At 35.1% G+C, this 23,444-nt stretch overlaps 1 protein-coding gene across 1 annotated transcript in view; it reads left to right on the top strand.

Annotated features, from left to right (window-relative positions):
• The window catches only part of LOC106872621 (glutathione peroxidase), a 129,003-nt gene extending 109,897 nt beyond the window's left edge, over positions 1-19,106 (top strand). Inside the window, exon 4 of the mRNA XM_052977462.2 lies at positions 18,685-19,106. The gene's annotated coding sequence lies outside the window, so the exon portion shown is untranslated. The remainder of the gene's footprint in view (positions 1-18,684) is intronic.
• Positions 19,107-23,444: the final 4,338 nt, after the last annotated feature.

The raw sequence follows: 23,444 nt of genomic DNA, 5'->3' as shown, positions 1-23,444 counted from the left end.
TTTAAGAATAGTTACAAAGAATAAACCGCAGCTAGCCTTCTATAACTGATTATGCCTTCTAAAGTGTAAGGATAATTTCACATAATACTACATCTAAAAATAAATTATAGTTTTCAATGAAAGTCGGCCTTTTGAGGAAGACAAATCTAGAATTTCTAATTGTACGATTAACCTTCACTAAGTGAATCAATCAGTGCTTGCGTTTGATTAATGCAAAAGAAATTGGATAGCATTCAATGCTTTAAACATCAGCGTTCCAAATTTAATATGGCTGGTAAGACAAGTTTGGCAGGGTTGTCTTGAAAAATCAAACAATGTAATCATACACTGAATCACTGATAGAATAACGATCTATTTAAGCTACGGATCTAGGATACTGTATGCTAAAGAGAATGAAACAATCTGTAATAAAGTATTTGGGAAGAGAAAGTGACTATTTAAGATATTGAAGTGCCAGTTTACTTCATACCTCTCTTCATTTCTCTGCGCTTATTGTTTGACGGTTTAATCTACATTTCCTTCGAGGAATTCTATCAAATCTAGGAATATTTTCTGCGATAGGCTGGCTCTCTGTTCAGAGAGATTGATTTCTGACGATAGATTTAATCCAAAGATAATTAAAGATTTATATAACATTTCTGGACCATGAAGGTTTTGTAATATTATTTTGCAATGAGGAAATGGGTAGATAAAACCTTACTAACGTAGAATAGAATACCTTGTTGTATTTAGTTAGTTATGTTCTGAGTGAAATCTTACCGATGTCAATTTTGCTTCTCAGCCTTTATGGTTACACAAAATATAACATGAAGTATATAGTTTTTGCCTGTCTAAGAAATAAATATTATTTTGTGATGGAGTGAAGGATTATTAGAATCAACCTGACAGAAATAATGCCATGCAGTATATTGAAACTGCTTTTCATCTTTAATCATGGAGATAAAATACAGCACCAACCATGTATTCGATCAGTGTAATCAGCTATCATTTTTCCATCATTTTTAAGTCCCTCAGCCTATGTCAGAAATCAATGTTATTTTGTAACATACTAGCTAGTAATTGTAATATGTCTTGCTGCTCATAAAAGTGTAAAGTATCAGTAAGAAACCACATGGTTAAGGTAATTTAGATAATAATGGAAAAGTCAAATACTCTCAGATAATAACCCTATAATCATTAAAGAATAGTTGGATTTACCATTGTATGCATACCTTATGTGATACAGCTGTATAAGGATAATAAATATGAAATTTCGCTATGATGAGCCTCAATTCAGTCCACAGAATCCTCATGTCCAGTTTCACTGTTCACATCCAGTCTGCGGACAGAAGGATAAACACCAGCGGGTGTTTTCTTTTATGGTAGAGAGCACGAGGGGCGCAAACCTAGAAGCTCCAACCGCTCTCATACTCATTTAAAAGAAGAATAGGTAGCATTCAAAGACCTATTCTACTCACCATTATTAGAGTATTTTAGCACTAGAGAATGCTCAAAAATTAGTAGTGATTCAAAGAAGATAACACCGCAAAGTGTGCATCACTTATCAAGAGTCAAGGGAAAGCCTTGATGCTGAGCGATCTACTTGTAGTTTCAAACGAAAAGATGCTGAAGTGTCTGAATAACTCAGGGCTAGACGGAGTGAGGAGACATTTAGAAAGACACCAAGCCTCTAGCGTTTTGACAAAAAATGACGTTTCAGTTATTCCTAGACGCATCCGAGGACAGGCGAATGAAGAATTTTTCTGACACAGAAATTTCCTTGAAGTTATTTTTCTTGAGAAACAGAACTAAGTTCAAAAGTAATAACGCAAGTGTTAAGTTTCAATTCACTCGTGTGATTTTTAACTAAGCGGAAAATACAATTAACATTTAACACTGTCTCTTACTCGTTTAAAGTTTTTGAGAAACCTGTGGGGATTAGTTTGACTAAGTCAACATGACAACATTGATCTCGTCATTACTTGAAAGCGAGTAGAGTTAATTGTGTTGTTAAGCAACAAAGCGCAATTCATCAATGAAAATATAAATTATAGAACCATCAGCAAAGAGAAGATTTAGATAGTTCCATCCCTATTGCAGCGTTACATTATTGATTTACTATTTAGAAAGACATTAATTTGAAAAACAGTATAATTCCCATGTTTAAGATTGCTATGAAATTTAAATCAAGGTGCACAAAATAAACTAGACATAATCTGCTGCTAAACGTTTGAAAAGCTTAAATAGGTGAAAGCGCCATAGTGAAACTGTGAATATATACAAAGGCGGAGAATACGCGCGCGCGCACACACACAAACACATACGCACATGTATACATATAGGTGTGTATACCAGTATGTGTAGATGTGTGTGTGAGCGTGTAACTACGCACATGAGCATATGTAAGTAAATAAGTGTGTGTAGATGTATATATGTATATATATATATATATATATATATATATATATATATTAATAAAGCTGCAAAGACATCACAAAAACTGTTACTAAGAGTTTTACGTTCCCGTTTGGGCTGAGAATGGAACAAAATAAGGTTATATATACATACATACATACGTATATATATATATACATATATATATATATATATATATATATATATATATATATATATATATATGTATGTATAACCTTATTTTTGTACCATTCTCAGCCAAACGGGGAACGTGGCCCTTTCACACTTCGTTCATTTCACACTTCGTTCATTTCACGCTTCGTTCATTCCACTGTTCGTTCTTTCGTTCCCCATCTCTCACATTCCCTGGCATTCTCTTCATGCTCCCTTTCCCTCTTATTTCACTTCACTGCGTCTCTTTCATTTTTCTTCCCCCCCCTTAATTCTTCTATCCCTTTGCCTCTACCTCTCTCTCTCTTCTCTCCCCACGTGACCGGTGTTCGGCCTGGCCTGACCCTTCCTTCTTGGGTCGACTACCATTCGTGCAACATCTATATTGCTCCCTGTGCCTGATAAACTCCATGTCCCTGCCGTAAGCCCTTACTTCCGCACACGCCAGTTTAATTTAATTCGTCCTTAGTTAAAAAACACCTATTGTTATATCCTATTAATTACATTTGTATTTGTGGAACATTTCTCTATCTTTTTTCGTCCTCGTTTTTGTATATATTCGCTGCTTTCTTCCAAGGAATCTAGTGCTCTTAGCTTAGTTTTTCCTTGGGGCTGGCCAGATTGGAGCAATCTCCAGTATAACCAGCCGAAATTGCAAAGATTATCTGGAACTCGACTGAGGATAGAAAACTCCGAATGACCCGTCCTTGTTTTCTTTGTATCGTCTGTCTGGATGTTTTGTTGTCCCCTTTTTTTGTATCACCTAACTGTCTGGATGTTTTGCGTCTTTGTCCCATTTTTGTATTTATATATATATATATATATATATATATATGGATTCAAACAAACCCAAAGATACAGGTAATACCGACTAAGTGCTGTATACCGGCTAGTTTTGCCCCATTCGTTGTATAAACAAGAGTGGGGATTATAACATAGGTCGTGTATTAGCGTGTGTATGTATAAAGAGAGAAAAGGATAAAGAGAACAATGGCAAAGTTAGAAATATAATTTAACCGCTGTAAGACTTTATCCATAAAATATATTTCTAACTTTGCCATTGTTCTCGTTATCCTTTTCTCTCTTTATACATACACACACACACACACACACACACACACACACACACACACACACACACATATATATATATATATATATATATATATATATATATATATATAAAACCTTATTTTTATATATATACATATATATATGTATATATATAAAAATAAGGTTATATATACACACATATATATATATGCATATATGTATATATATGTAGATGTAAAAATAAGGTTATATATATATAAATGTATACGCGCGCGCGCACACACACACACACACACACACATAGTTGCAATATAGTTGAAAGTGATTGCTGCAAAAAAAATCTAACTGCAGTACGTGAAGTAGCACTAATCCTAACGGTGTGGGATGTTGTTCTTGTTGCTGGTAGCAGCAGCAGCAGCAGCCGTAGCAGCAGCAGCAGTAGCAGCAGCAGCAGCAGTAGTAGTAGTAGTAGTAGTAGTAGTAGTAGTAGTAGTAGTAGTATATGTGTGCACACTGAATAAGCATATTCATACAGCTCTGGTAAACGCTCTTTTTCTTCCGTCATTGTTTATTTAGTACTACATTATCCACAATGCTATTACATTTATAAGACTCTAGCGTGATGTGGGAGGGAAAATTGGTTGCTATTTCTAGCAGATTCAATAACCACATAGGAGCTCTTTCTGTGGTTCGTTAACTTAGAGAAATTAAAAGATGAAGATTTGGTTGAAGAATAGAGCACTTGACCTAACACATTGTAAACTCGTCTACCGTGTAATTGCTGTTCCAAATAGCTGTTAGCAACATAAAATTATTTATACGACCTAATGCGAAGGGAACTGATATGGCAATTTTCTGTATGAAATCAACTCAGACTTGGTTCAGGCCTTTTTTTAGTAATGAAATTCTAATATTACAATTTCTCTGTTAAAAAGTTATTTTACGTTATTTATTTTCTTATTTATGAATTTCTTTTGTATAATTCGTTTCATTTATTTGTTATTTTTCTATCCTACTATAGTCTTTTATTTATTTATTTATTTACTTATTTATTTAAAGACCCAATATTGTTTTTTTACTCTAGTTTTCAGTAAAAGTGTATGCATATATGAAGTACTCGAAACGTTATTACATTTTTAAGAGAATGAAATGAAATGTGAAAGATCAGGCTGCTGTTTTAGCTGTCCGAATAACTGCATAAGTACTATCTTGTTTTATATAATTACAAATATTTTCATTATTTTAGCATGCCGGGTAAAATGCTTTGTGGCATTTCGTCCGACTTTACGTTCTCAATTCAAATTTCGCCGAGGTCGACTTTGCCCTTCAACCCTCTGAGGTCGATAAAATAAGTATTAGTTGATCACTAGGATCGATCTAATCGACTTACCGCCTCCCCCGAAATTGTTAGCTTTGTACCAAAATTTGAAGCCATTATTGTACGTATTTACTAAGGCAGCGAGCTGGCAGAATCAATTGTATGTCAGATAAAATGCTTAGTGGTATGTCGTCCGTCCTTACTTTCTGAGCTCAAGTTTCTCAGAGGTCGACTTTGCTTTTCATCCTTTCAGGGTCGATAAACTAAGTATCAGCTGAGTACCGAAATCGACTAGTCACCTCCCTCAAAATTATTTCAAGTTTAGTTCCCCTAGTGGAAAGGATTATTTTATGTAGTTTTTGTTTGTTTCTACATTATTCAGATTTGTCATGAATAAAGTAGATGACAGCGCTGAACTCTTACACAAGGAATGATTAGGAAAGTATATTTCCCTGTAGACACTGTAGCTCTTGCTAATCATTATGCATTACATAGATTCCGCAATGTTTCAAAGAAATAAAGTAACTGTTTCGTAAGAGAAGTTAACAGCACTGCAAAAAGGGAAGATTTACATAAAGAAATCACGCAAGAATTATGATGTTACGACCTTCCAAATGTGATGAAAAGGTTTTGGCGCAATTTCAATTATCACCATGTGCATTTTAATTAATATCACATCTCTGTGCTTTACTGCGATTAGATCCTGCTATATTGCACAATATAGATCACAATAACCCAGTTTCTACTAAAGTTTATACAGACAAAATAGATTAGACAAGATTTAGTTCTCATCTATTTGAGAATTAAATCTAGTCTAATCTATTTTGTTCTGTTTGTACGAATTTCGACTTAGTGAGATAATTATTTCTTATTCTTTATCTTTTCTTTGTTTCTTTACTTTATTCCTACACCATTTCCCTCTTTCGCAAAGCCATTGCGGTTGCCAAGGAGAATATATAGATTTTCTGACGATATTATTTATTTATACGTAGAATGATCAGTGATTTTAATAAATAATTCCTGAACACGCTTCCTCAGGGCAAAGTACAGTTAGAATGAAGCTAAAAGGGCAAACTCTGGTTGTGGTGAAAATGCATAAATGTCAGTAGAGGAGGACATGTTTTTAAAGTAGCAGAGAAATAGATATAGATGTGTCTTTTATAGGGCAAGACGATAACATGATTTATAGAATTGCAGTGTTTAAAATGTTTCTTTAGGAGAAATGGCTGCCTACAACATACAGACTAACATTCAGAAACGAATCTTTCATATTATCACTCTCTCTATATATATATCTCTCCATCTCTCTTCTGTCTGTCTGTCACTTTTTCTGTAAATAATGCACGTGAGTGCGTGTATGTTTGTGATTTCTGAACGTATACACAGATTATTGTATGTGAGTGTGCACACATACAATAGTACACGTTTATACAGAGAAGAAAAACAATCTCTTCTTAGAAGTCTTGAACCTAAAAATTACAGTCTAAACAAACTTATATAATTTGTCATTGTTTTTGGTATACTTCAGATTTAACAACATTAATACTCCTCTATTAAGAAATCAACTAAAAAAATTTATGGCGCAGAAAGACTACTGATATTCCCTCGACTATCATTGTTGATAATTTAATGAACAATTTTAGGATACGGTTATCTAGTAATTCATCCGGGAGGTCTTACTTTCAAAAGTAGTACACTATTATCGTGACGCATCGAAACAAAGTAGGTTTAAATGACAAAAAATTCGTTATAAATAATATAAATTCCCAGATACGCATAATTAGGAAACAAACATATTTGATTTAATGAGTCTTTAAGTCCCAGTGTAAGTACATATATCGCTCGATATTAATTTTATCTATCACACACGGATGATAAATACTGGTTTCAAATTTTGGTTAGGGACATAAATTTCGTGGGATAGGACAGGTCTATTACATATACCCGCTGTTCAGCTGATACATATTTTATTGATCCCAAAAGCATGAAAAGCAAAGTCGACCATGGCGAAATTTGAATTCAGAACGTAAAGACGGACGAAATACTGCAAAGCATTTTGTCCAGCCTGTTAACAATATTAGGCTGAAGACTTCTCAGAAGAAATGATGAATCCATTTCTATCGGAAAGTATACTTGTATTATTGTATATTTTCACACTCGTATTCAATATTCCGCGCATACGTTCAAACATCACACACACACACACACACACACACACACACACACACACACACACACACACACACACACACACACACACACACACATTATTTACAGAGAAAAAAACAGACAGAGATGAAAGTGTTTTAAGTATATTTTATATGAGAACTTCGCTGCAGAGTAGCTCCCTCCGCAGTATAATAATATGATGCTTACCTAAAAGAGATGGAGAGACACAGGGAGAATATTTATATGATTTACTAATTTATGCTCTAAAAATATTTTCATTTGTTATAGAATATCGAATATTCTTTACTTTCCCCGTCCAATGTCAAAATGATAAACCGTCGTGGCACAGACACAGGCATTGTACAATAATGAAAAATAACATAACACACTCTAAATAAGGATGGATAATATTATAGTGCATTTTCAAGGGATTTTGTTATTTTATTAATATTTCAATCGTTTATGAATATGAAATTCTTTCATATCAGAATGGGAGAAAAAGTGAAACACACAAAATTTATGTAATTCAATTTAAAATATATTTCGTAGCATTATCTACACACTTGTATTGAGTTCTTTACTCTGTATTGTTTACATAAATGTGCATCTCAATCCTATACGTATGTATGTATGTATGTATGTATGTATGTATTTATGTATGTATGTATGTATGTATACATGCATCCATGTATGCATGTATGTATGTATGTATGTATAGATATATATACGTATGTTTTCATACATATATATATGTATGTATACACACACATATGAATTATAAACATATAAACATATGAAGGCGCGTGGCTTATTGGTTAGGGCATTCGGCTCACGATCGTAAGGTCGTGAGTTCAATTCCCGGCGACACGTTGTGTTGTTGAGCAAGAAACTTTATTTCACATTGCTGCAGTCCATAAGCTAGCAAACATGAGTAGTGTCTGTATTTCAAAGGGCCAGCCTGTCTGACGTTGAATCTCCCTGAGAACTACGTTAAGGGTACACGTGTCTGTGGAGTGTTCAGCTACTTGCACGTTAACTTCACGAGAAAGCTGTTCTGTTGACCGTATCAGCTGGGACCTTCGTCATCATAACCGACGGAGTGTCCCTTTATAAACATATGTGTATGTATGTGTGTGTGCACGTTAAACTAAGATGCAGAACTGTAAAATATCTCAGTAAATAACTGTTTGTCAATCTGTCTCCCTATATATATATATATATATATATATATATATATATATATATATATATATATATATATATATATATATATATATATATGTATATATATATATATACGCGCATATACATACACATACATACATACATACATACATACATACATAAACATATGTGTAATTAGAAAATGCTTATTATCCGTGTGCGTGTAATAGGAATAATTTTGACTAAAGCAAAAGGTATTCGGTAAATATACTAGAATGTATAGTCTATAATATATTAATCAACTGATAGCCATTCAATTTATATAATTATTAATAGTTTCTCCTTCCGAGAATCTTTGGGTAATGTCTTTTAAGCCACATTTATGAGCTGATTATTAATAATCAAATGTGTAGATTATAAAAAAAAAGCATTACGGAGAGAGTAATCTTGGACAAATCTATTGATAGCGAAGTAAATTGAATGAACATATGTGTATATATATGTATGTGTGTTTGTGTGTGTGTATGTGTGTTCTCTTTCTCGTCGAATAAATTTGGTAGGTATTTTAATTTTTATTATCCTATTCCAGATTGCATCGCATCAGGCCTCGTAGAAAGAGAATATCTAAAAGACATTCTCTCGCAGTTTGGCTATAATGTGGTTGATGTCTTGAATCATAGTCTTGCACAGCCTACATTTGTTGTGTGTCAACGTCTTCTGTTTTCTATGCTGTCGACGTTTCATGGGGTTCTCTTGTTCTTGAATTGCATGGAGGTAGCCTTCGAAGTGGTATGTCATAAAATAATCGGTTCTCTATGCCAAACTTTTGCCATGATTAATCCTTCCTATAGTTTGTGATCTACATGCCAAGTACGTACGTACTATCTTCTCAGTGAACTGGTTCATTGTTTTTATTCTGGTCTTATGATAAATAGATTTTACCAATGCTCCTTGGGGAGAGATATGTATCAATTCTTATTTCTAAACCAACCTTCAAGTTTTAAGCTACCCTAATTATGTTGATTCCATAGTCACAAAATTGGGCAAGATAGTCTCTTTCCTCTGTTGCAGATGTTGCCTCAGAATTACAATACGTGAGTCAAATGATATCAATACAGGTTTGAGACTACAGTTGCCATCCTTGTATAGCCTGCTTACATTTCCATTAATGCTGAAGTTTTCTGTAACACCGAGCAGTTTGTGAGTTCGAACATCTATCTCACTGAGTTCTTGCAGTGACCAGTTCAGAAGGCTAAATGTAGATGTGAGGACAGGTACTTCAATGATGTTGTTGGCAATAGGCGTGTTGTAAGATAAGAGTCGAGATGACCATATTGTCTTTACTCTCCCGAGGTATTATTCTTGGTCTTCTTCTTATCTATGGGCCATATCTGACATTCTCGTCTTGTCCAAGATACCTATAATTGTCACCTAACTGAAAGTTTTTATTGTCAAGCCGATCATGTTTTGGTTTTTCAGAGGTGGGTACAAATTTTCCTAGTTTTATTGTCAAAACTGCATATTGAATCTGACCAAATTTCATTCCAATGTCTACAGAAAATTGGATTACGAGATCCAGTTGTTTTTAAGTAGTCGATAGTTGAGACTCAAGCAGTTTCAGGTTGTCGTCAAAGAAAAGATGGGAGGTATACTTGGATCCATTTCTTTAATTACCTTTATGTAGTTTATTTCATATTGCTTTTGATGGACATACAGGCAGTAGTCCTGCTTCTGTTCTTTTAGCCATACAACTTGTTTTATTAATTCATCATGCATTTCCCATACAAATCTCCAATAGTCCTCAACCTGATCTTTTGTAGGTGTGTATTTTATGGAAATTGAGCCTTTTGCATTGAAACTGCGATAAGCTGACTTGGGATCCCTAGCAAGTAATTTGTTGAGCATTTACCGTTTATATACTGTAGTTTTATATTTTAGCTTTTTCAGCTGGTGCAGTTTGGAGTTTAGAATTTTGAATTCTGTATCACCAAATTTTCTCTCTAGTTTTTCTCTGAGGTCTTCCTGGTGTTGTGCGAATTTGTTTTCCGTGTTACATTTCATTACTACAATAGTCAGTGAGATACCTTATTACAAGAATAAATTTTATTTTTTAACTTACATGTCCATGCTGGTTCACGCTTTGAATCTCGATTGCATGGCTTCAGCTCTGATGTATATCAAAAGATGTATATCAAAAGATTAATGGTTTCGTATGTTGCTTTGATACCTCTGGATTGTGTAGTCTTCAGAAATTTGTTTGCTAATTTGTTTACTGCCGCTAATTCTAATTTACTAGGTTCTTTACTTATACTGGTGTTGTATGGTCTGTCATTCAAATTAAGGTTGTGGACCTGTTGAAATATAGCATTTCAGATTACTTGTAAGGCATCCACAGGTTTTTGGTGTTCTCCTGTTTGTACAGTTTAGGAATGGATTTAAGCTAAATGGTTGCTGTGTTGTTTACTGCTAGATTTAGCTGATCGTTCTGTTTGTCAAGCAGTGGGATGATTATCTTCAATGCTTTATAGTGCCAGCCTGCTTTGAATCAGACATTTCCGCTAGATGTATCAGTTTACATCTAATGATACGTTTTGCATGTTTATTTAAATATTTTTGGGAAAAAATCTAATTCTGGGTGATGGGGAATCAGCAAATTTTTAAGCTTTTGCGTAAAACCGAACTTTGATGTTCAGATTGTACTTATGCTTCATATGTTTTTAAGATCGTAGGTCGATTGTATACAATGATTGTAGTCACGGTATTTGGTCGAAGGACACTTGTACGTTTAGCCATGATGATTTTGTTCATTCACTGACACTTGTATTTGATTTTCAAATTGGACAATAATCTCCTTTAAAAGTTACAAAATTTTGTCAGAATTCAAGGTTGTTCACAGCTTCTTTATACTTTCGTTTTAATGTTGTTTTTAATTCTACAACTGTACAATTTATGCTGCTATATATGTAATATTTGAAACGCTAATATAGAAATATTCGTATAAATCTTACCGCACCACGTAGCTCAAACTTTTCTGATATTCAAATGTTACCTTCATATGAATAGTAATTATACATGTCCAAGTATCGGACTGATCACAACGGTATGGACACACACACACACACACACATACATATATATATATATTACGGGACTGATCAGACTGTCGGACGTTGTTATACATCGTTGGAAATTCGTACAGTTCTTTCTTGGAAATACAGGACCACATCCTAATGTTATTATGCAGCAGAAGTATCAAATTGATTTGCAAAATTTCGTTCTGGTAACTTTGACCTCACAAATAAGCAACGCGGTCGATCAGAAACAAAGGTGGATAATGACGAACTGAAAGCTACGGTCGCGTCAGATCCATCTCAAAGTGCCCGTGAATTATCGTTGTTGTTTGGTGTTAGCAAGCAAACAAATCGACTCACCTAGTTCAAATTGGTGAAGTGAAAAAGTTGGGTAAGTGGGTTCCACATGAACTGAGTGAAAATCATAAACAGCAACATTCGGAAGCCTGCATTATGCTACTTTTTCGTCACAAAAAGGAATCATTTTTGAATCGAACTGTAACATGTGATGAGAAATGGATCCAATACAATAGCCGTAAACATTCAGCACAATGGTTGGACAAAGACGAGCCACCAAAACCCAGTCCAAAAAGCAAAATTCATCAAAAGAAGCCGATAGTGTGTGTTTGGTGGTCTGGCGCAGGTGTGTTCCATTATGATTTCATTAAACCTGGCTCATCAATCACGGCCGAAGTATACTGCAGCCAACTGGACCAAATGATGCAGAAACTTACAGAAAACAGCCTAGATTAGTCAACAGATCCACTCCTATTATATTGCAAGACAACGCCAGACCACACATCGCAAAAATGACATTGGCGAAACTACAGGAGTTGGAGTTAGAAGTTCTCTATCATCCATCATAATTACCTGATCTTGCTCCCACTGACGACCACTTCTTCCAGAATTTGGATAACTTTTTGATAGGAAAAAAAATTAATTCCGACGATGCTGTATAACAGGCCTTCCAAGATTTTATTGACTCTAGATTGTCAGATATTTACAGTTCCGGGCTGGACAGGCTACCGCTGAAATAGCAAACGTGTATTGACAATATGGGTGCACACTTTGGTGAATAAGACTATTCCTTGTATTCATAAAACATTAGCAAACTTTTTTCTTTTTAACAAATTTCATACTTGACGACCTAATATTGATACAAACAAATTTTTACAAGAAATTTGCAATTATGAAAATATTATTTAATCAAATTCAAAATGCATTCTAAGTCGGTCAGCTTAAACGTATTTATTTTTATATTGTCTCTAAACTCGGCCGCAGACCCTCAAGTGAAGTAAGATATACATCACAATCACCGATTCTGATATTAATTTAATTATGAACGCACGAAATCTACTTTTGAGCAAAAAATAATGGTTATTAACATTTCTACATCGGTAGGACGGGGCTGGAATCATAGTTTTAGTTGGTCTGTTCTTATATATGCTAAGCTGTGATATAGAAAAGTTAAGATAGGACTATACAAGGATGAAGAATTAGAGGCAGTACACAAAAAAATGTGGACTCGATATAAATATAATTAGGAAAAAATTCATTTCGGATGTTCACACAACTTAGCGAAAAGTTTACCGCTTATACCAACCTTAAAACTGTAACCTACTTGAATATTAACATGTCAGTTAGCTCAAATAGTGCCGTCTCTTTTGTAAACCAAATGAAAAAAATCATTTACATTAATACAAGTTCGATGCATCTAGCATCAGTTATGAAGCACATCACCAACATAATTAGTAAACGCATTTCGCTCCCTTTATTTCAGTGAAGCAATATCCTATACGGCTGTCCTGTACAAGATCATGCATTAGCGATGTGAAACTTCAATGAGAGCTTGAATTATATTGAACTCATACTAATTAAACGCAAAAGATGGAAGCGTAGAGAAATGATAGTTTAATCTACCATATAGTATGATCAGAGAAGAAAATATTGCTAGACGTATTCTCATACTAATCGATCTTCACTTTCCACATTCCCATAAATTTCATGAAATAATTCATGTGTCGCTTGCTTTGTTTTCCAGCTTTCCTTTTCATAATGACAGTGTTGAAATTTGTTTCTAGTCAGATGAATTCTGGCATATTAAATGTTATGTATTTTCCAGTCATCGTAAGTAGGTTTTACCATGTTTTAAACCCGGTTGGATAAAACATTTCTTCCATCTGCCAAACCCGTTAACAGTCGATTTGTCAATCGCAGTGTCTTTCTTTGTTATTGTGTTAACGTTAATGTTAGCAGTGATGGAGTTGGAATTGGTAGTTGTAGTTGCGTTACTGGAATTTGCAGGTGTGTTGAAACGACAATTATTATTTCGCTTTCCGTTTCTCATTCTTATTTTTGTTGTTTACATTAAACTTGATGTTTCATATTCATGATTGATTTTGTTGTTGCTATTGTTGGATTAGGTTTCGTTCGGCAATGATAGCAGTAATGTTTTGGTTAAGTGGGTTACTCTGTAAATTCACACCTTTGGCTTTTCGCCAAAATCACCACGTATATCTTTATTTTAAATTCTAAAAGGAATGAGTAAATTTCATTAAAATAATCGCAATTTACAATCTAATTCGTAAAATTACAATGGAGATGAGAAGCTTTACAGAATCGTTGGAACCTTACGAAATACACAACGGAAAAAACATTTTAGAATAGGTTCCATGGAGATAGTTAAAACAAAACTTACGAGTGATTCAGGGCGATTAGTTACTGACACGATAACAACAACAACAACCATAATTCAACAACACCAAAATTGTGAAGTCCAAGCTAAATCTTGAGCTACAGAACACAACATTAAAATGATGTCAAGAAAAGTCCTTATTTGGGTAACAGCTAAAAACAAAATAAAGTGGTTAACAATTGCTTGAGTTAAAGCTAAAACCCAAGACAACATTAAAAATTATGAGGAAGAAGAGTTGCAGCCACAATCAAACACATTTTCTTTCGATATATTCAAGGAACACTACTTCTACAAGACCGAAAGAGTTGCTGCTTTCACAAGAACTTACAATAGAGGTTGTGTCAGTATTTTCAAATAACATTAAAAGAGTGGTCTAAATATGTAGCACAAAGGTTTTAGAGAATCGCAGGTTAACACAAGCATATCTTCTTGGCACATTAGACTGGTATTTTTCGCTAGGAACACCGGATTGGAAGTGCGTCCTGACAGAATTAACAAGCCAATAAAATGCACACACACACACACACACACACACACACACACACACACACACATACACACACACACACACACACACACACACACACACACACACACACACACACACACACACACACACACACATGTCTATTCTTTGTAGATGTAGCTACTGTTTGTATTTAAGCGAAGCAGCGGAAATCCTTCTTGCCAGGAAGACCTTCTTAATAACAGAAAAAAAAGCCATTCATGTACTATTTATGCAAAGAGGCCAGGACATTCAAATTCTATGAATTAACAAGCCCTGTGCATCATATGTATGTCAATATGCATATATACATGCACTTACACTTGTGTGCATGCGTACACATACGTGTTTATCTTTGGATGTGAGTATAATTGAATGCATATATGCTATATATGTACGCGGATATATATATATACATATACATATATATAAATATATATATATATATATATATATATATATATATACATATATATATATATATATATATATATATATATATATATATATATATATATATATATACATATATATATATATATATATATATATATATATATATATATATATATATATATATATATATATATATATATATATATATATATATATATATATATATATATATATATATATATACATACATACATATATATATATATATATATATATATATATATATATATATATATATATATATACATACATACATACATACATATATATATATATATATATATATATATATATATATATATATATATACATACATATATATATATATATATATATATATATATATATATATATATATATATATATATACAATTAAACCTTGGGAGAGGCATTATGCCGGTAATAAACACACGCACTGGTTCAGTCCTTTATTAATTTATATAGTTTTTTGTTAAATTATTTCATTGCACTCTTGCAATCTCTTCAGTAACTTGTCTCTCCACTTCCATTTATTTTGAATATATGATCTGGCGTTGTTTTGGCGTTGTTTCGAAACTGTTTGGTATGAGCATGTGAGTGTGTGCAAGCTCGTATGTGTGCACGCTCATATGTGTGCACGCACTTATGTGTTCGTGCTTATATGTAAGTATGTGCGTCCATATGTGTGTTTGTAACAATTTCGTTTATATCAGATCAGATAGAGACTTTTTAATTAAATTATTTACGTTCATATTCCGCATCATATGTGTGAACAACACATGCAACCACGGGCAATTGTAAGGCCCTCATCTACGTGTATTTGGTGTTTAAAATTGGTTGCGTTTCAGTTATGAGGACCGACTCCTGTATTTGTCGCAAAGAAGCGTCACCGGGGTGTCTAGACAGGATTTCTATGTTAATTCTGTCCAGTACACCACCATGTTGTTCTTTGGCATGCTGGTAGAGCACCGAGGTTTGTTTTTGATTATTATAGTCCCTCCAATGTTCGTTTACACGCTCAGCCAAACTTCTTGCCGTCTCACCTATGTATGTGGTGTTTCTGTTTTTACACTCACCATCCATACAGCTTATTTTGTAGACTACATTTCTGGCTTTGCAGTTGGCACCAGGACTATTTTTGCACACAATGCAACTCTTCTCAACACACCTTGTTCTTCTGAAGGGATATGTTTTACATATTATTGATCTAATTGATCTCCCTGGTTTTTCTATAACATTTATCCTCAACTTGGTACTTTTGAGGATTTTTCGAAATCTGCGGGCCAGTTCTCCGTGTGGCGTGGCGTCCACAAACATTACTCCCTGGAACTTGTCGGTATTGTACCACGTGGTCTTTTTGTTTGTTTTGTTACTAATCCTTTGTAGTCTATTCCACTGTTTGTTACGGTATCTAGGTTGTGTTCCATTTGTATCTTTGACAACAATCTCCTCAAATTTCTTGTTAGCTCCTCTGTATACCCGGATTCTATCTTTCTGGCTGTATCCCGAAAATTGCATGCGATGCATGAAGTCTTGAATATGTTTTTGCCCCTCCCATGGACCGCACAGGGGGGATATGTTTTTCATTATTCACATCAGACGCCATGAAAGGGCTAAGGTGTAGGTGCAGGAGGTGGTCAAACTCTGTTTAAGGAGTAGACAACCACCATATATATATATATATATATATATATATATATATATATATATATATATATATATATATATATGTGTGTGTATGTATATAGTCTGACAGTTTCTTGTAAGTAAGATTTGGTCTTGTGCTGTCAATATGAAGCCTTCAGTCTGCTTTCCACCTTGAACTTCTCAGGCATTGATGGGTTGCTGCTTGGTCTGCATCAGCATTTCGACTTTGAAGTATATACTGTCCATGCAGAGGCTTCTGGCTCCACCGCTCCTCTATTTATTGTTTCCCGTCCGTTTTTGCAGTCTGCTTGATCCATTTTGCTTATTTTGTGGCAGTGGTTTCAGGTTCCTCAACTATTTCAGCGTTAATGCCAAGTTCTCTTGGGAATTTGCAAGCTTCTTGACAGTAGAATGTGATTTTTTGCTTCTTCCATGTTTTCACACAATCCGCAGCGTCCAGTCTTCTGTAGTAGATAAGCACCTGTTCATTGCTATTGTAGAGGTCTTATAGCACAGTCCTACCTGCATCATTCCTCTTCCCCATTACTTCTAGGTTTGTACGGACGATCAGCATCTGCTTTTGGGTGGTGCATATTCTTAGATGTTAGTAGCATTCTTGTCTTCCTGTCCAGGCGTTGGAGCTCTGTAAGATTCCAGGTAGTGATGTTAAAACTATATTGGAATACTGTAAGTGCCAGGTTGTTAATGACTTCGATGCGATTATTGGAGTTTTGTTCAGTTTTTAGTATGTGCCTACTTTTAGTATGTATTACTACTTTCCTATTTTTTCCTTCATAAGTGTCATGTTGTATACCATCTCCTTCGTTTCTCCCCAGGTATTTGTTATGTCAAGTTCCCTTTGTGTCAAATTTCTTGATGGTAGAGTCGGAATCTATTCCAATGGAAACTGTCTGCTTGAGCTTGCCTCTTACAAAAGTGGCTTCATCCCAGTGTCATTGTTGAACTTTTTAACAAGATTATTATTATTATTATTATTATTATTATTATTATTATTATTATTATTATTGAGTGAGAGAGCAGTGCATGTCATCATAGTGATACTGGGACAAAATATACGAGCCCAGTATACCCATCATGACTACCCGTCTGATAAGGGTACATCAGGCACATGCATCACAACCATATATGTGCGGCATAGTGATCTCATATATCGAAATAGACAGCGTATAACCTTGTAGGTGGGTCCAGTTAGAATTTTCTTCAGGTTGAATAGCCCATACCACTCAAAAGGTCCCTGAATAAGGGTAGTTTAAGGTTGTTGAACAAAAGACCCATGTTTCCAAAGGTGAATTATCCAGACCCCAAAGAATTCCTCTCAACACATGGCTATGATGGTCTCCTACTACTTCTACTAGTGATCAGAGATGCGCATATCGTCAGCCACTAAGGGACATGCTCAACTGGTAGGGTCAAACAACTGAAAGCAAATCTGTGGTATTGAGCAGAATATCTACTGTAGCCCATCTTTTATAGCAAGACAAAACAATTTACATTATAACACTTCCTGTCAGTTAAGATCAGAAGCTATAAGAGCTGCTGCCTGATATTGCATCAGGACAATTTCTATTATTATTATTTATTATTATTATTATTATTATTATTATTATTATTATTATTATTATTATTATTATTATTATTGTTGTTGTTGTTGTTGTTGTTTTTGTTGTTGTTGTTGTTATTATTATTATTGTTAAAGCAGCAAGCTGCCAGAATTATTAGCACTTCGGACAATTTATTTAGTGGCATTTCGTCCCGCTTCACGTTCTAAATTCAAATTCCACCGAGGTCGAGTTTGCTTTTCATCCTTTTGTTGTCCATAAATTAAGTACCAGTGAAACACTTGGGTGATGTAATCGAACTGTCCGCTCCCTCAAATCTCAGGCCTTTAGTAGAAAGGATTAATATTACCACCACCACCGTCACCACCACCATCAGCATTATTCTCAGAAGAAGCTGCTGTTGTAATGTTTTTACTCTTTTTAATTGTTATATTATTTAATTATTGTCATTTTTGATTCTTATTTTCTTTCTTCATAACAAGTTGACAAAGAAAAAAAAAATTCTTCCCGGACCAAAAACGGTGAATCCACATCTGACTCCCAAAGGACCATTTTATTATGATCTAGAAGAAAATCAAACAGAGAAACAAAGAAATAAAGAGAGAAAGAAGGAAAACAATAAAAAATGTATTTACCGCAATCACACGAATTATTGATCCAAGTTGCTTGGAAACATTCTTGGACAGTAATTGATCATGGCAGAAGTGATATTTTTACCTTACGGCCTGCTACCATTCTCAACGTTATTCTCTGTATCGATCGAAATATTCTTCTGTCAAATGACAAAGCGTATGTTCCACACTTTACTTTGCTGACAAACTGAAAAGAAAATTTCTCTCCCCCGGCCAATAACAAAAAATTGATTTTACAATTCTACAATAATAAATCTAAATATACCCTTTCATCATTCGCTCTGTCTTCCATTTTTCATTCTTCTACTCGTCTCCACTATCTACTAGACGTGCATACACATACACATATTCACACACTCACTCACTCACCCGCTCACTCACTTCCTCACTAACTGACTGACTCACTCACTCACGCACTCACTCACTCACTCATTCACTCACTCATGTACTCTCTCTCTCTTACTCACTCACTCAATCACACGCGCACACACACACACGTGCACCCCCGACCCCACACATCTCACACACAAACATCTGCCCTTTGAGATCTATAAAAACGTTTTATACATATATGTATATATCTATATCGCACTGTCTCTTTCACATGTATGTATGTATGTATGTATGTAGGTATGTGCGTGTATATGTGAGTGTGTATGTACAAATCTCCACACATATATATGAACAGGCGTGGCTGTATTGTAAGAAGCTTGCTTCCTGAATTTTTGTCAGACGTGTCTTCCTCGCTGCTGGTAAACCTTTTTTGCGGCTGTTGTTGAAAACGTTAGATTACCGTTTGGAATTGTTATTGTTATTTGTTGAACGTTAAAGTTTATTGTTGAACATTGTTGAATTATTTCCCGGTTTTACCGGGGTATAACTAAAGGAGAAGGACTTATTGACCAGTATTTGTTGACCATTGTGGCATTTTTATGAACGTTGTTTTGTCAAACTGTGTGTAGTCTTTTTGGACTAATTTTTGTACCCCTCTTCCTAACGGGAGTGGGATTTGGACTTTGTTAGTGAACTATTGTCCTCTTCAAGAGGGAAATTTTTTATAGGCGCAGGAGTGGCTGAGTGGTAAGTAGCTTGCTTACCAACCACATGGTTCCGGGTTCAGTCCCACTGCGTGGGACCTTCGGCAAGTGTCTTCTACTATAGCCTCGGGCCGACCAAAGCCTTGTGAGTGGATTTGGTAGACGGAAACTGAAAGAAGCCCGTCTTATATATATATATATATACATGTGTGTGTGTGCGTGTGTGTGTGTATGTATGTTAGTGTGTGTGTGTGTATGTATGTTTGTGTGTGTGTGTGTGTGTGCGTGCGTGCGTGTGTGTGTATGTATGTTTGTGTGTGTGTGTGTGTATGTTTGTGTGTGTGTGTCCCAACATCACTTGACAACCGATGCGGGTGTGTTTACGTTCTCGTAACTTAGCGGTTCGACAAAAGAGACCGATAGAATAAGTACTAGAGTCGACTTGCTGGACTAAAGGGCGGTGCTCCAGCATGGCTACAGTCAAAATGACTGAAACAAGTAAAAGAAGTAAAAGAAGTATTTCCCATTTTTGTGGGAAACTATTTAATTTACTCTTTTGCTCTTTTACTTGTTTCAGTCATTTGACTGTGGCCATGCTGGAGCACCGCCTTTAATCGAGCAAATCGACCCCAGGACTTATTCTTTGTAAGCCTAGTACTTATGCTATCGGGTTATTTGTCGAACCGCTAAGTTACGAGGACGTAAACACACCAACATCGGTTGTCAAGCGATGTTGGGCGGACAATCACAGACACACAACCATGCACACACACACACACACTCACATATATATACATATATACTACAGGCTTTTTTCAGTTTCCCTCTACCAAATCCACTGACAAGGCTTTGGCCGGCCCGAGGCTATAGTAGAAGACACTTATTTGTTTATTGCCCACAAGGGGCCAAACGTAGAGGGGACAAACAAAGACAGACAAAGGGATTAAGTCGATTACATCGACCCCAGTGCGTAACTGGTACTCAATTTATCGACCTCAAAAGGATGAAAGGCAAAGTCGACCTCGGCGGAATTTGAACTCAGAACGTAACGCCAAACGAAATACCGCTAAGCATTTCGCCCGGCATGCTAACGTTTCTGCCAGCTCGCCGCCTATAGTAGAAGACACTTGCCGAAGGTCCCACGCAGTAGGACTGAACCCGGAACCATGGCCCCATTATCCTACTACTGGATGTAGTTTATAGTAATACCCAGACTGTAGTTTATAATCAAGGGTTAATAGATATACTTATGACATATCCCACAATGGATATGTCATAACTGTTTTCTGGTTGCACGAGGCCACTGCCACACAATATTCAGGGTAAATTTATACTTTCTATATTTGAACTTGCATTGTATCTTCTAAAAGTAATTATTTCTGTCTACTTTCCAATTGGAATGTTATATCTATAACATATTAAGAGAAATATGATATTGATGCCTATTACTTTATTATTTTTACCCATTAAGTTCTACGTCACTATTAGTCTAGTGCATATAAAATAATTCTCCCATTCTTTTATTTTATGTACTTGAGTATCGTGTACTTTCTCAAACATTGAATCCGAAGCAATTTTATAGTCACATTCTATTAACTCAGTTTTGTATCTGGCATGATATTAATCTTTGTAATTAATATTTCTCTCTTAAAGATTGCCATGGCGCATTTATCTAATCCGAAGCATTCTATTTTTCTTTCATTTTTTACTTCAGTTTCTGATATTTTCTTTCGTTCTGAAAATGCATTTTCTTGAGTCAGTCTATTCGGATCTATCAAAACATTTAGACCCGAGCTGATTTCCCCTTCAAATATTATACGAAGACACACACATACACGTTATTAACCCGGTTAGGTTAATTTTTATCTTCGGGACTGTTGCCCGCAATTGTTTTTGCCTTTTGATTATACTGCAAGCTTCTTCTTCTTCTTCTTCTTCTTCTTCTTCTTCTTCTTCTTCTTCTTCTTCTTCTTCTTCTTCTTCTTCTGCTTCTTCTTCCTCCTGCTCCTGCTCCTGCTCCTGCTCTTCCTCCTCCTCCTGCTCCTGCTCTTCCTCCTCCTCCTCCTCCTCCTCCTCCTCCTATCATCTTTGCAAATGATTTCACCTTCTTTGCAACAACAGTTGCCACACTTCTATCATGCTGTTTAACCTGGGTATTATGCATCAACTCAATAGCAATATTTTCTTCTATCCTTCATGAGGAATAAAACTTCTTTCTCCTCATGATTTTTAACGAGATTTAGCATCTAATCGTTAGATGTTTCGATATATTGAGCCAGTCTAAATGTGGTGGTTTTGTAAGAGATTTTAGATTCGATCAAACCTCGACCTCCTTGGGCTCCGGGAAAGTAAAGAGGATCTGCTTCTGCCTTTGGGTGGTGCATGTTATTGAAAATCAGCAGCTCACGAATTATTATTATTATTATTATTATTATTATTATTATTATTATTATTATTATTATTATTATTATTATTATAATTTTAAAATAAGATATGGTCCGTTGTCTTCTGCTGAAACGGGGTCATCCCTTGACCCTAGGGTCACAGCAGGTCCTCATCTCATGGAGAGTACACGGCGTAAAATGTGTGCGGAACCTAGCAACAGCATTTTCTGAAGTTCACCCACGTTAACACTGCAAGGGAGTTTGTTGAGCTGCTTATCAAGGCTCTTTTTAACTAGCCGTAACGCTCCAATCACCACTGGTGCTGTGCTGCTTTTCATTCCCCACATCTTAGTCACTTCTATTTCTAGGTCTTTGTACTTAAATAACTTCTCAACTTTAATGGACACATTTCTCTCTGATGGTACTGTCACATCTATCATTAAGCATTTTTATTCTTCCCATCTTTGATGATTATGTCCGGCCTGTTTGCCATGATTTTATTATCGGTGTTTATTAGCATGTCCCCGAGTACTGTTACATCATCTTTTCCGGTCACAGTTTCATTATTATTATTATTATTATTATTATTATTATTAAGTTTTTTTTCTTCTTTCTTTAAATTTTCTTCCATTTCTTGCCGAGTGGTTTCCGTACACCTGGGGCAGAGATACTCATTGTATGCATTCCCAGTTTACACACGCAAATTTACAGGTAAAATATGTATTTAAAAAAAAAAAAAATAATAAATTCATGAATGGATGTTGTTTATTATTATTATTATTATTATTTAAATAGAAAGGATTGAGGTAACTCCTCCTGAAGATATAGCGTCAAAATTAAAAGAAGAGTGCCATTTGCTATCTCGTGAACAATATTTCGACATCTTGCGTGTCTTCCACTGGTTCAAAAAATAAATTTGTCAATCTACTTCATTTTCGTTTATATAGAAAGGATTGAGGTAACTCCTCCTGAAGATATAGCGTCAAAATTAAAAGAAGAGTGCCATTTGCTATCTCGTGAACAATATTTCGACATCTTGCGTGTCTTCCACTGGTTCAAAAAATAAATTTGTCAATCTACTTCATTTTCGTTTATATAGAAAGGATTGAGGTAACTCCTCCTGAAGATATAGCGTCAAAATTAAAAGATGTCGAAATATTGTTCACGAGATAGCAAATGGCACTCTTCT

Source organism: Octopus bimaculoides, chromosome 2 (genome assembly GCF_046866305.1).
Source record: "Octopus bimaculoides isolate indiv1 chromosome 2, ASM4686630v1, whole genome shotgun sequence".
In the NCBI taxonomy this organism is placed as follows: Eukaryota; Metazoa; Mollusca; class Cephalopoda; order Octopoda; family Octopodidae; genus Octopus; species Octopus bimaculoides.
This window is presented reverse-complemented; position numbering and strand designations above follow the sequence as displayed.